We start from the raw sequence: 10,883 nt of genomic DNA on the forward strand, positions 1-10,883 counted from the left end.
GTGGTCCTGTGGCTCAAGTGGTAAAGCACTAGCCTTGTGCTGAAGAGCTGAGAGACAGTGCCTAGACCCAGAGTTCAGGCCCCACCACCGACCAGAAAATAAACAAACAAAAAAAATAGGTTAAAAATGAACCTATAGAAAAAGATGTCACATGCAAATAGCAACCAAAAAAAAGCAAGAAAATTCTGATAACAGAACATGACAGTAAAAGGTTTAAGAAAAGCAAGAAAATACAATTACAAGTATTTATGTACACCATAAATTCTTACACATGCTGTAATATGGCAAGAACTTTAAAGCTAACATTCAATTTGTATCTCCCTGTTGCTATTTATTGTGTTATATGTTTAAATATTGAACTATCCCATACTTCCCTATTTCCTAATTATCCATCAACTAAAGAGATAATGTTGAATTGTTCTGATTGGTTGTCTGGATCAAACAGTTTCCCTAAAAGTAAGGACTACTGGGCAAAGCTATATACTCCACCATGAGAGGGTTGGCTCACATTTGCGTCTTGATGCTCCCTTCCCAATCCCAGTTGAGTATTGCTTAGAATCATTCTGGGTGTTCTTCAGAATGCCAGCACACTATACCTTCTGGACCTTGTTGCAGGGAAGTCCCCTAAGGAGAGTGCTCTAAAACATTCTGGTAAGGGGGTGATGGTATGCTTGTTGGAAAGGATGGTACCAGGGCCCTCAAAGGCTGAGATCAACTACCAGAGGTCAGTGCTCCATGACTCATCCTCATGTGCCCACATGTGGGAACTTCAGCCTCTATAAAATTGGGGCTCCCAGAGCAGGGACTAGAAAGTGAGAGAGCAGATGGGTGGACATACATATGGTTTTTACAGGTTCTGGTCAGATGCCAGAGAGTTTCTTCATAAATAATAGGCTTCCAGGGCACCCTTAGGGATGCTATGGAGCTGTTTGTGAAATCTGTCACCACTGAATTCTTAAAAGTAGAATGGCTTGGCTAAACCCCACCTGATGTTTAATTGTCTTGCACAAAAACAGTGTTAATTTTATTTCTATAAGTGTACTACCGAGCTCTTATTTATTCAGAATGTATATTAAGTTGAAGACTGTGGATATAATAATCTGTATTTTTTACATGAGAAGACTGAGATGCATATCAGTTACCTAAAACTTGAGTGGCACCAGGTCCTGGTGGCTCATGCTTGTAATCCTAGCTATTTAGGAGGCTAAGATCTGAGCATCATAGTTCAAAGCCAGCCTGTGCAAGAAAGTCCATGAGACATGTCTCTCTAATTAACCACCAAAAAGCTAGAAGTAGAGCCGTGGCTCAAATGGTAGAGTGGAAGCCTTGAGCAGAAAAGCTAAGGGACAGCACCCAAGCACAGAGTTCAAACTCCAGTACTGGCATAAAAATACATATATATATATATAATGCATATATACATTCATACATTCATGCATGCATACAACCTGGGTTGCCGAGTCAAAACTCAGCTCAAAAATGAGCTGAGTCCCCAGCTCATTTCTTAACTGTCAATTGGAAACTCTCATCAAAGTATGCCATGAACCAAAGTATGCCATTCCAATATACAATCTTTATGACTTAATGAATCTATAATTATTGAATAGATTAAAATCTAAGACAAGGGCCAAGCAATTTTATTAGCACAATTGCTGTTATTTCAGCAATTATTGCTGTTATTGCTGTTATTTCTGAGAGAAAATGAAGATTCTTTAAAAACAGTATTGACATTAAATGAATTTTTTCTGTTCCTGAGTCTATACATTACTTAATGCCTAACTATTTAGTAGGAAAAGTTTTTTTTTTTTTAGTGACTCAAGGACATAATTTTCTAGTGTCATGTACATCAAACAAAAAATGTCTATAAACAACTCATACAATTACTTAAATCTCTTAGGAAGAGATTGAACATTACCTATAATTCAGCGCACTTAAAAGTAAAAAGGAGCACATTTTAAAATTGGGAGTTTATGTGAGTATCTATGAGATGATATTGATGTCTCATCTGTTGGATACTTTTATTTCATTCTTACCTATTTCTCAAGCCTCCTCTCATTATTCCTTTTCTCATTCTGTGTTCCAACAATTGAAGAACATTCAGCTCCCTTCCTCTGGGAGCTTGCTGAACCCTACTACCTCAAAACCAGCATTAGGTTTTGAACCATGCCCTTGGGGAGACATCCCCTGCTGTCTGCAACAGATCAAGTTGTCTTGCTGTGCATTAGCAGAACCTTCAAGCCAAAACCCCACCAGCCATTGCTGAGACTGCTTTTCTAGGGCCTCTCCTCCTTGCCAGGCTACCAGCCCCCAAAGAGGAGACAACATCCAATCTTGCTAGAACACCTGAGCACCTTGAGCATGCGGGCTGAGTAACAGCATGTCAAGAACAAGTGAATATCTGTGTGTGAACCCTATAAAGCCCTTTGTATTAGCTTTTAAATTATTAGAATATATAGATGTTTGTTTTTAAGTTGACCATTGACATTTTCTAGAAAGTTAAGGTCAAACGATTTTCTAAAGAATTAAAGTTGGGATTGGATCCTAAAACTCTCAACTTTCAGGAGTTTTTCTGTACAACAGGTTGCTTCATTGATCAGCAAGACCTCCTTTCTTCCTAGATTTGCCCTTATTTTCCACAGTTCCTACTCCTCTTTCCTCCTGCACTTTGACATCATTAGCTTTTCTTCATTTGAGCCTGAGCAGGCTCCTGGTGTTGGTTTGGCTCTGGAACATTTTGATCCAAAGGCTTTTGCTTGCTGTCTTATTTTTCCTGCTGTTTTATAAAACATGCAAATGTGGTATTTAGTTGATATGTGGTTAAACACTTCTTGAAAATTTCGGACTTTGACTTGTTTGGTGATCTCATAAAGTTTCCACAGACTGTGTGTCATTCACAACCTAAGGATTGGAAGGAACCCCACGTTTCAAATGCCGTTCCCAGTGATTTCAGCTTGAAAGGTGATACGTCTGTTTTTCTAACATCTCAAAGACAGTGGAATGTGCATTGGCAATATTTCTAGACCAGATTTCTGGGGAACTGGCTCACTCATCTAAGAGACACAGTTAAAGACACTAAAATCCCAACAAGCCTCTTGGCTACCTTACTTCAGCTACACAGATGGCCACTTTGCAGATGAGCATATCTATTAGCTGAGATAAACAGACAAAGAAAAGTGTGGACCAACTGATATCCGCAGCAAAGCTTCTGAGAATGTCACGAGAACATGATCTACGCTACAAACAGTGAGACACTGTGGATAAAGCTCCACATTTATTCATTTATTCAACATATATTTCCTGCACAGGGACCATGGACCTAAACAGATCTTGAGATAAATGACTGCAATGAATCAATGATAAGTAGCATATGACTAATGTACTATCTTTGCCTTGGAGTTCTTGCACACAGATCAGTAACTACAGTTCTTGGTGGAGTTGGTGTGTACCTTTATTGTGTAGCACGTCTGAGGCACAGAGGAAAAAAGTGACCAACCTTGCCCGGGGGAGTCAGGGAGGGCCTCAGAGAGGAAGTTCATTTGAACAAGATCTTGAAAAGTTAGTGACAGACTTTTTCAAGTCTTGGAAGAGAATGGCAAGGGAAACTAGAGACAGCTTCGTGTCCAAAGCATTACCTGAGACAGAGAAGACGGGGTGTTCTAGATACCCTCCTGTGGTTGGATCGCCTCTCCGCTTGAGAGGTACCGGGAACATTTCTGTGTGGAATATGGTGACTTGATCTTCATGGCCTGACCCTAGTGGCAATTATACCTCACACTTAGGACTGCATGTGGCCTCTTTGGGTGCCCATTTTAGTTTTCATCTAGAACACTTCATGAGGGTAATGGGTCCCGTTTATAGGTTCCAGGCTATGGAAAGATGTACTTCCTTCTATTTGTCCAAAAATACTTCTTTAAATGATCACCAGCAAGGTCTTTTGTTCCTCTTTCGGTAATTGCAGTGTTTTGGTACTCCTACCTAACCTCCAGGCATCACACAGATAAAGAATAGATTTGAAAGGCACCATTGAAACTCTGACGGGGGCAACCAAACCCACCTAAAAGCCCAAATCCACCCTCTCGTACCTTCCACCAACACCCCGCAGGCTGCACGTTGCTTTTTTGTAACACTTTTCCCTCTTTCATGGCCTCCCTTGATGTTAATGTTATTCTTTTATTTGTTTTCAAATCAGAAAATCAATTTGTTATTGTGCAATGAGGACTAGTTCTGCTAAGTGACTGGTGGCAGCCAGAGCAGAACATTCTCCCTAGGCAGCCAGGAAGAACCCAAGTCTAGGCTGCAGATTAGAAAGATCTAGAAGTGGAACAGCATCTGATGCGGACAGCCTGCAGTATCCATCACTACACAGACCTACCTGGCACCTAGACTAGTCCAGTCTGATCTTCCCAGCTAGGGCCCAGGTTGGCCCTGAGACTCCAGGAAGCCACTTTCTTCCAACATCCCAAGGAAAGACAAAAATGTTAAGTAAAAGAAAAGGCTTTTGTAGGTAGAATAAAAAAGATGATTCTGCAAAAAAAAAAAAAGATGACCTATGCCTCAGAATCCCTTGGGACTGTCTTGAAACAGGGTGCTTCCAGTCAAAGTTGTTCTGGCATTTTTATAGGAATTCCAGTTTTGAATACTTACTGGAATAAACTGTTCGTTTCTTAGGTCTGACTCTTCCCTCCTCTTCCCTCCTTGCAGGACTCTTCCTTGAGTCCTTTCTCCTCTATTTGGCTTCCATTCCTGGCTCTACTCAATTCCCCACCCCTACCCCAGGCTGGGCAAAGAACACAGAGAAATCAGTCTTCAAGTAAAGGAGAGAGGGGAGGAAAACTGTGAGGAACCATCCCAGACATCCATCCATCAAAGGAAGTTGGGGCATCTTTGAGCCAAAATAATCATCAAAGAAGTGATGATCTTCAAGGAATAGGTAATCCTCCTTAGCACCTTGGCCACTCTCATTCATGGATAGGAGCTCCCTGATGAGAGCCATGCTGAGATCATTCTCTGTACAAATGTGGTGATGGACTTCAGAGTTCAACAGCTGGGGCATCCTGTCCATTAAGAAGCTCAATATTGGAGGTGTCCAAGGTTCATGCTGAAGGCTACCACACCTGAAAACCTCCTTGCCCTTTTCCTACCCATTCAAACATGATTTCCTCATGGAAGCCATTCCAAACCTTATGTGGGCCAGCCTTCCATGCTTTCATTCCCCATGCATGAACTTTACTGTAAGTTCCTGTACTCTTATCTGACTCCTGTAATTCATGCTGACCTCCAGGACGGTAAAGAATGTGTCCTCATTGTTCTCCCACGGAATGCACAGTACTTGGCGGCACCTGGTCCCTGGAAAACACTCAATAAGCATGTGTTGAATGAATAAGGGACTACTCACTGGTGCTGGTGAGATAGCGCAGGCTGTGACCATCTCAGTTCCAGGAAATGAGCTAATGAAATAGATTGTTCCAGACACAAGCTTCATTCTTATGGGTATTACAAATTTCAGGCTGTTTCAGAAGAATAAGGATTCTTTGAAGGAAACATTACAAGTTAAGGTAATGTTCCCACATCAGCGGCAATTTTCTAAACTATGTCTTGACACAGAGTACAGACTGAGAAAGTTCTGGACAAGGGGATCCATACTGGAAGTCTTGCTTCAGACACAAACAGAGACTTGCATTTCTTCTTTAAAAATCTGTGTCCATTCTCCTGTTTGGGTTCATAAGAGTCATAAAAGACATATGGATGTTGAAATGTTTGGATTGTTTCTCAGTGTCAATCCAAATGTGGATTGTCATGCTATTGCTGTTGCTTATGGCTTCAGAGAAGGGGACCAAGGAGACCAGGGAGTATTTGTGGATGTCAAACTTGGGGAAATCTAAGCCCTGGAACAGATAGGGGTCCAGAGAAGAAAGCAAATCAGAAGTGTATGGTGAAAGTGGAAGATGTGTACATGGTGGGAGCTCACTCCCATGACTGCACCAGGCCCACAAACAGGAGCCTAGGTTGCCAGACTCTGAAATGGTCTGAAATGATCAGCTAGTTCCAGCTAATATTGTTCATTGGGGAAAATGTGGGCAGCTCTGTGGTATGAAGCAGTATGTCCTGACAAAGAAGTCTGCCGATCCATTTAATATTCTCAGAGCCATGTCCCTCAAGATGTCTAATGTGCCTTAGCCAACTTGGCCAAGGCCCTAGGAAACATTACATGCTGCTGAGAACAATGTGTATTGGCAAAGACTGCTCCTCAGCTCTATGCACTGTCAGTTCAGCCTCAAAGCACTGGGGACAACAACCTAAGGTCCTTGTCTGGTCCCAGAGCAACCAATACAAACACCTGGGAACAGGAATACCTTTGTGGTTCCTTGAAGTCACTTGAAGGCATGTTTGGAATAAATAAGGAATCCAAAGAGCCAAAGACGTGGGTTCGAGGCCAGAGCTAGCTAAGTCAGCTCTGTGACCTAGAGCTATTTCCTTAACTCCGACTTATAAAAATTTACAAAGGGAAGCTTGAGAACCTGTCTCACAGCTTTGTTTCAAAGATTTCAGATAACATATTCCAAAATCTGGTACATACTAATAGCTCAATAAATGTGAACTTTATTATTATTATTATATTATTGTTGGAGAGGGGAAATCAGAGTAGTTTGGTACTTAACTAGGGTTTGATCTTGGACAGGTTACTTGGTCTCTCTGAGCTTCATTTTCTTTTATTTAAATTGGAGAAGATACTACTTAATCTTCAGTGACATTAAATGAATCAGAGTTAATTTAGGAAAAGTCCCTGGATCAAAGTAGTACTCAAAACAAGTTATCTATTATCATTTTTCATAGATCAAAGCAAAAAAAGAAACTTTATTGATGTTGGTTCATGTGAAACAACTATGTGCGAGCATAATATGCTCTTTGGATTGTTCTGTGGGAAACAAATTCTCTTCTAAACTAGTTGCTTTCATCCCCTAGGTGGGACAAGTTCTAAATGAACCTGTGAGCAGCAGAGACGGAAGCTGGATAGTAGTTCTTCCCCTCACAACCTCCATTCTGGGCTCCTCCTTCATCGGACCACTTTCCAAGGAGACATTTCCTTCTCCAGCTCAGCTCCCCTGAGGAGAGTTAGAGCAAAGGTCACTATCAGTTAAGCTGCCACAGAATTTTCAGACCATGAGACTCTTGTCTTTCTCTACTCTGGCTTGGGCCATTCCCAAAAAGAAAGGAAGCCAGTAGGAGGGGGGCAGGGGTTATAAAGCCATTTTATATCTGTCTTCTTTTTAACTGATTTCACAGCAGGGTAAGAAAAATGGGAATCTTTTCCTTAGAACTTTTCAATGTGGTACCCCTCTTCTGGTCAGGAAAAGCATCTAGGAATAACTGGAGTTCACCTGTATGTATTTTCAGCTTTCTTCCCTGCTCCTATCAATGCCCTGAGGACTGCTTATGTGGGTCTCCTAGGTACTTCTTTTGTCCATAAGCTTGGAGCAGAGGTAGCCCTGACTCTCTCTCAGGCTGCCTGCTCTACACAGCGCCGATTTCATTTCCACAGCTCAGCTGGGGCTTACCAGTTAGATCTTGGTCCTCTTGGCTCAAACCCACAACTATGCCCTGTGGGAGCCCAAAGTTCCCTGGAGATTGTTTTTTGTGGGTGCTTGGGAAGGTGGAAAGGATCGCAAACATTACATAATTACCACTGGTCTAAAATTTTCAACATTTTAGGGTAGGAACTTTGTCCCCCAAATGGTGAGTGAAGTCTTTTGTGAGGATTTGGTGGTTGGAAAGAGTTGCCACATAATGCACTCCAGAGAAAAGAATGGTTTGTAAAAGATGGTTCAATTATCTAGCCATGGTTGGGGAGAGGATGGGTTCTCAACACTTGTTAAATTTTGTTTGATATTAACTCTGCCTCTAGGGAAAGGACTGGGTGAAAAGGAAAAAGGAAACAGGGAGACTATAACTATGCATCATTTTAACCTCTTGATTTTTGCATCATGTATACGTATAACTGTTATGCATACACACAAATACACACTATGTCCCACATATACTTATCATATTCCTTATTGTTCTTCCTATACCATAGTGCCTTAGACACTTCTCTCCACTGAGCCAATTCTTTGAAGACTGATTTCAAAAAGTTCCAGCTATTTTGGTAGTCTCAGGCAGGATCCCAGTTAGTTTAGCCCACGAATGTGAGGCCAGTTTGGACCACATGGCATAGATCCTGTCTCTAAAAAACGTAAGAACAACATAAAAATTATAAATAATAAAATACATGAAAAACTAATATTAAAAATTCAGCTTTCTTTTCCTAACTTCTCAAGCCTTTCACAGACCTTTCTGCTGTCTATAAATCCAAACAGAATTTCCAGTCAGCCTTGCTGAGGTTGGGGTCATGCAAAAGTTCCTGTTTTGATGTTAGCAAATAGTTCTGTGTCCTGTGAGTAAGATTTGTCCCTAGTCAGGATCTCATGGGCAGAAGAGCTAAATGGGAGAATTAGTGATCAGCACAACCAGTCAAGTCCTCAGATAAGGGCACAGCTCAAGCAAAATGCCCTTTGGAATCAGAATTGAGCACTGCATTAGCTCTTGTGACTCCCAGAACCAGCAGGCATACTGTGAAAGCTCCTTTTCATTGTGCCTAATACCTAACCCTATTCTGTTGCAGTGAGAAGACCTTTTCAGTCTTTTGACCCAAGGGAGAAGATGGTACAGACGGAAAATAAGAAGTCTCCAAAGGCAGAAGTCACTCATCAAAAAAGACACCTTTCCTGACTCTGCAGGAAACCTCTCCTCCTCTTTGAAGATGGAGCCCCAAAATAAGAAGAGCACTTGCTCCTGTGGATGAGGTCCCTCCTCAACAGAGGGAGGGAAAGAGGAAGCGGGGAAGGCATAAAAAGGAGCCAGGGGAAAGGGGAGAATGGAGAGAGGGAGGGGAAGAAAGGAGCAGAAGAAGAGATGGGGAGAGAGATCATTTCCTAAGCACTTAAAGGCTTTTCCATGGAGAGTTGTGTTATGTATGAAACAGATTCCCTCTGCTGATGCTATTTAGTTGTTCCATCCCTGAAGACCTAGGTCTGCTGGTTCCCCCAACACAAGAAACAAATGACTGTGTCCTTTCTACCTCAGGAGTCATGGTAACTCATCTCTCAGGGATTTCTTCAGAGGGAACCTGCAAATCAGCTGGACTCCACCATGATCTCTGCTCTGAAGCACTACCTTCCAACCAAAGCCCAGTGTCTGCTTCACTAGCCGTGAATAAAAAGCTCCTCTTGTCATTTTTTCAGACTCCCACATGCATGGGATTAGTAGAACAGTGAGTGAGCCACCCAGAGTCTCCGTCGCCATTTTTGGGGGAGTCACTGACCGATCAGTTCAAATGGGTGCATGTCACTCCAACCTGCCACTTGTACTTTCCCCCTCAACCTTCTGGTTCACTTGAGGCTTACTAGTAACTCACATGTAGATTCTGTGTGTGTATATGTGGCTGATTGTTGGAGGTACTTGCTGAATGTTTGTGGCTCCTGCTGGGGCTTGTAGACCCTAAAACTCCAACCTTGAGTATATCTGCCCCTACCTCAGCAAGAACCTTTGTAATAAGTCAGTCAATACTGAGGTTAGATCTCCCACTGCCATAACCCGCCCATCCTAAAAGGAAGGAAGCACCATCCCCTTTTCTTGGCCTAAGGCTGTCCCCGCACAACTGACTCTGGCATTTCTTTCCAGAGAAAACCTCTCTGATGTCTTAGGGCTCAGTTAAGACCTTTGCATTTGGGGGTATAATTTCAACGCTGTGTGGGCTGTGAAAGCAAAATAATAATGTCTAAAGACACGCATATCCTAATCTCTAGAACTTGTGAATACCTTGGGAGACATGGCAAGGCAAGTGGGAAGTAAGGTTTCAGATGGAGCCTGGCGTAGTGGTACACTTCTATAATTACAGCACTCGGGAGGCTGAGGCAGGAGGATCACAGGTTCTACATCAGTCTGGACTACATAGTGATGCTCTATCTCCAACAATAGGTAGAACACTCTGGACCATCAAAAGAGTTCTTAAAAGGTGGATGGGAGAGCTCAAGGTTAGAAAAAGACATAGGAGACAAAGATGCTATATAGTTCCTGGCTTTGAGGACATAGAGAGATGCCACAGCCAAGGGATGTGAGTGGCCTTAGAAGTTCCAGAAAGGAACACAGCTCTGCACACACCTGACTGGGACCTTGTGGGAGCCATATCAGACTTCTGGCCTACAGCACTCTCAGATAGTAAATTCATGCTGTTTTAAGCCACTAACTCTGCTATAGTTTGTTGCAGCAGGTAGGTAACCAGTACATGGTGACACAAATCATTCCATCTACGTTCTTACTTTAAGAATCCTTTTTTTCTAACTCTTCATCTTTTTGCATCTCACTTTGAAGCTTCCACATGCAGTTTTGTAATGTCTTCATCATTTATTCCAAGAATAATTTGCTTTATTTTTGTGTCTAACTACATTGTTTGTCCTCATGACTTGCTTAAAAACAAGACACTCTATTCCCAAATTAAAGTGTCCATCTCCAGAAACCCCAAATGACAGTTCTCCTTGCCAACAATCACCAACTGACAGTTCTCTTGCTAAAATAACATATACTTTAAGTCTTCTTTTCTAGGCATCCATACATAAACCAGAGCTATTTCTCCAAGTCATTCTTCTCTACATTCCAGTTATATCACTATGAAGGTGCAGCATAGGTCTCCCACTTGCTTGAATAATCACAACACCCTTACCCTGCCTCCATTCCTCGTGTCAACACTATGTTAGGGGCTGGGAAGGTGGCTCAGTGGCAGAGCGCTTGCCTTGCATGCCTGAGGCCCTGGGTTCCATTCCTCAGCACCACATAAGCAAAAAGAAAAA

This window comes from Dipodomys ordii, unplaced genomic scaffold, assembly GCF_000151885.1.
Source record: "Dipodomys ordii isolate 6190 unplaced genomic scaffold, Dord_2.0 Scaffold28, whole genome shotgun sequence".
NCBI lineage: Eukaryota > Metazoa > Chordata > Mammalia > Rodentia > Heteromyidae > Dipodomys > Dipodomys ordii.